Below are 4,272 nucleotides of genomic sequence, written 5' to 3' on the forward strand. Positions count from 1 at the left end.
CCAGTTGGCTGGGCCATGTTTCTGATTTCGGAAATAGAGGCTCTTCTCAGCAAGAGGGTCCCTGTGCGTGAGGACCCTGGCCTATGTAAGCAAGCATTGCTTGTTGTCAGTCCCCTCCACTTTTTCTGGAGCTTGAGGATTCATAATCTTGACCTTGATACGACCTTGCAGCACAGAATTTGGTCCGTGGTGTGTTGCTCATTCTGGACCCCACCTGGGATTGGGGGAGAGAATAGGGTTTATTTTCAAAGTGCCCCATACCCTTGTACATGCTGTTTCCTCTGCCTGGAACAGTTTTTGTCTTCTCATCTCTTCTGGTAAATGCCTAGCCATCATTTAGGAGGGGTGTGTGTGTATGTTTGTGTGTGTGTGTGTGTGTGTGTGTGTGTGTGTGTGTGTGTGTGTGTTTGTACAAACTTCTCTGGGCCATCCTCAGCGAATTCCATGGCTCTCTTCTCTGCGTACCCATAATGCTCCTCTCACACCGCTATGACGCACCTGTTGTGCGCTGTGCACAGAGGCCCTGCCTGCTATCCGCTTTCTGTCTCACCTGTACCCGCATTTTATACTCGAGTCTTACTGTGTTCCCTATAGTTTTACAAAGTGCGGGGCCTCCTCTCAGTTCTGTGACAGCATTGTGTGCCCCTCCCCTGTGTCCCACCCCCATGTGGTGAGCCCCTGCTCATCGTTGGGAGTCTGTTGAACACCCCCTGCTCCAAAAAGATGTCCCTGAGCACCCACGTCTGGGTGGCCCTCCTGTGGGCTTCAAGGACACCTTGTCATGGTCCCTGTCACACACACTGCTGGACGGTGTCACACGTCCCTGCTGGACGGTGCGCATCTCAGGGGAAGGGGCCATATATCTTGTTCCTTATTGTATCTCTGAACCAGCCCAGGCATGTAGTAGTTGCTCATCGGATTAAACCATCACATCCATTTTCATTGTGAGGAGGGAACTTGTCTTCATTATCTTCATGTCTGCAGTGGTTAGCACAGGCCTGGCTCACGAGAGTGCCTCATCAAGGCTGGCTTACGGCATCGACTCTGAGGTCCTGTTGCAGTGAGCTCCAAAGCTCCTTCTTCCTGGATAATCAGATTTCTCTTTTAGCATCAGAGCACTAAGAAGCCGGAAGGGGTCCCTGAGGCCCATCTCCTCACAGAAAGTTCCAGCACCCTCCCCTCTCCCTGGCAGGTGGTCCTGTAATACCTTCCCTCCCTCCTCAGCACTTCCACTCGCCCCCCGCCCAACACCTAGCTGAGTGGTTATTGGCAATTCATGTAATGTTTCTGGGCCTTTCTTCAGGCTTACTCTCACTCTGGTTGTACTTAAGAACATGAATTGGCGTTGTCCAATGTTAGCAAATGTTCGCCCAGAGCTGGATGTTGCAGACCTGTCTCTGTCCCCTTCATCTGATCAATATGTTGAGCACCCAGGTCAATGGGAGTCACCCCGTGAGTTCCTGGCCCATTTATTAAAAATGTGGAACAGTTTAAGTTCTTGCTGCCTTGACTGGAAGTCGTTGAGCACATGTTGTTTCCAGCAGGCTCTGGGGCTAGGAGGTCAAGTTTCAGATGCGATTAATTCAGTGTAAAGGTGAGCCTGCCAGGCCTGGAATAAAGAAGAACTGACAGCTGATTTACGATGTGGCTTTTAAACAAATCACCCCTAAAACCCAACTCGTTTCATTATGGAAGGGGCTCAATTTGTATTAAAGTGTCATCCTTGGCCCCTGTAGTCAGCAGCTGGTGGAAAGAAATGGGATTTCAGCGATTCCAGAAAGTGTCTCCACAATGTTTGGCAAAAGCAATGCTGGTGCTCAGGTCCCTCTTACATTTACTTAATGACAAAACATACTGTTGGCACCTGGGAGCGTGTGGTGACTGAACAAAAATAGCTCTGGGAGGCCCCGTCCTTGTCCTCGGGGCTGAGGGTGATCCAGGATGTGCGAAGGCCCCCACGCAAGCTGCCTTTTTGCACTGGTTGACCTGCTGTGGTTTCTGTCCCCAGAATGGGGAACAGGGATAGCGACAGGTCCAGAGAGGAAGCTGCTCTCTGCTTTTGGGAAGCATTGCCTGTCTGGGAGCGTCCATAGGACACTTTCACTAATTAACGCATTTCAGCTCACTGCGTCCCATGCAGGAAATAGAAAGCCTGCATTAGTGTCCAGGAAATAGAGAATGTGACTAAACCTTCTCCTAATTCTGGCGCTGACTTCCAGGTATTTCAGTGTTTAATGACACACCATCTTGTTTCTCTTTGCCCTTCCTGTTCCAAAGATGACACGGAACATTTTGGCGCCGTTCAGGAGCTCTGGGCTCAGGTGGAGCCCCGAGGGTGGCGGTGTAAAGAGAGGCTCTCGCAATAGCGACTTGCATTTTCATGGCTTTTGGTCTTCCTGTCCCCGTCCCAATAACAATGACTAAGCGGCAGAGAAGGTGGAGTCATTTCTGAATCCCAGACAGGCCGCCCCGGGGGGCTCCTCGTTAGTGGTCAGTCCAGCAGTGGCTGGCGGGCACGGAGAGCGAGCCATCTGTGTGTACGTAAGAGGGCAAAACTTGGAGCAAGAGGCCCTGAAAAGGGATTGTGACCGTGGAAGGAAACCCCACCGTGACGTGGGTGCCAATTTAGCTGGACAGGGCTGGGTACCAAGCACGTTCACGTCCTGGGTTTCCAGGCTGAGCTCGGCAATCTGTTGGGCCCGAGGCGGATGTGAAATAGAAGATTGCTCCTGGGATGGGTAGCCCTCTCTCTGGGTGCTTGCACACAAAACGTCTGGGAGCATCTGGAACCATGAGCCAGAGATGCCAGCTTCTCTTGGCTGGGCAAGTGGCTTCCCGGACTTTGGAACTGCAGTCCATAAAAGGAGAATTTATGAACAAACAAGGAAACCGATCTCTCTTCTGCAACATTAAAAAATATTCTCAATGTGAAGTCTTTATTGCTGCCTTTTTTTTTTTCTCGTAACCCAGTCCAATTCAGTGAATACACTATAGTTCCAAATTTCTGTCACCTACCACCTCACCTGCTGAGCCCCTCCAGCAAGGTCTTTGTGTTTCTTGTTTTACATGCATCACATAAGGCCCAGTGTTTGGGGGTATTTATACTTAGATCTATGTCCTTGGTATGGCTTCATGGAAAGAATTTGAACTTTGGGGCCAGACAGATCCAAATTTAAATCCAAATCCGACTTTTCAATGGTTGTGTGAGCTTGAAAAATCAACTTAACTTTTCCTAGCCTGGTTTTCCTTGTATGTAAAATAGAGACAGTTCCTATTTCAGGGTGCAGTGGGGATTACGTGGGGCAATGCATTATAATTCCAATGTAGGAGGAGGCCTGGGGGAGGGCAGGCTTTATACTCTATGTTGGTAACCATCTCTCCACCAAGCCTGTTTGCAGTTTGCTTAAAGGAACACTGTATTATGTTTATTTCTGTATCTCTCTCAACACTCAACCCATGCTTTGTATATACTGTTACTCCAATAAATAGTGAATGAACTAATTTTATTTTGAAGTCAAAGTGGTGTGAGGAAGGGATTCAAGGGCAGTGAAAGGGACATCTGACTGGGCCAGAGCCTCCCTACTCAAAGTGTAGTGCATGGGTCACCAGAGAACTAATAAAAATGCAGAATCTTGGGGTGCCTGGGTGGCTCAGTCGGTTAAACAGCAGGACTCTTGATTTTGGCTCAGGTCGTGATCTCACAGTGGATGAGATCAAGCCCAGAGTCGGGCTCTGTGTTGACGGTGCGGAGCCTGCTTGGGATTGTCTCTCTCCTTCTCTCCCTCTGCCCCTTCCCTGCTCACTCTCTCTCTCTCTCAAAATAAATAAGTAAACATTAAAAAATACAGAATCTCTTGTGCTCGTTTCAGCAGCACATATACTAAAACTGGAACGATACAGAGAAGATTAGCGTGGCCCTTGCACAAAGATGACACACAAATTCGTGAAGCTTCCATATTTTTTCAATAATAACCAAGTTATGGAAAGAGCCTAAATGTCCATCAACTGATGAATGGATAAAGAAGATGTGGTTTATATATACAATGGAATACTACTTGGCAATGAGAAAGGATGAAATCTTGCCATTTGCAGCAATGTGGATGGAACTGGAGGATATTATGCCAAGTGAAAGAAGTCAGTCAGAAAAGATATATGTTTTCACTCATACGTGGAACTTGAGAAACTTAACAGAAGACCATGGGGGAAGGGAAGGGGCAAAAATAGTTACAGAGAGGGAGGGAGGCAAACTATAAGAGACTCTTAAATACAGGG

The 4,272-nt window shown here is 48.3% G+C and overlaps 1 non-coding gene across 1 annotated transcript; it reads left to right on the forward strand.

The window, feature by feature from the left end:
* Positions 1-3,856: 3,856 nt before the first annotated feature.
* Positions 3,857-3,963, forward strand: LOC122228929. Its single transcript, XR_006206815.1, has one exon. It is a non-coding gene; the product is annotated as a U6 spliceosomal RNA (small nuclear RNA).
* The last annotated feature ends 309 nt before the right edge of the window (positions 3,964-4,272 follow it).

This window comes from Panthera leo, chromosome C1 (genome assembly GCF_018350215.1).
Source record: "Panthera leo isolate Ple1 chromosome C1, P.leo_Ple1_pat1.1, whole genome shotgun sequence".
Taxonomy (NCBI): domain Eukaryota; kingdom Metazoa; phylum Chordata; class Mammalia; order Carnivora; family Felidae; genus Panthera; species Panthera leo.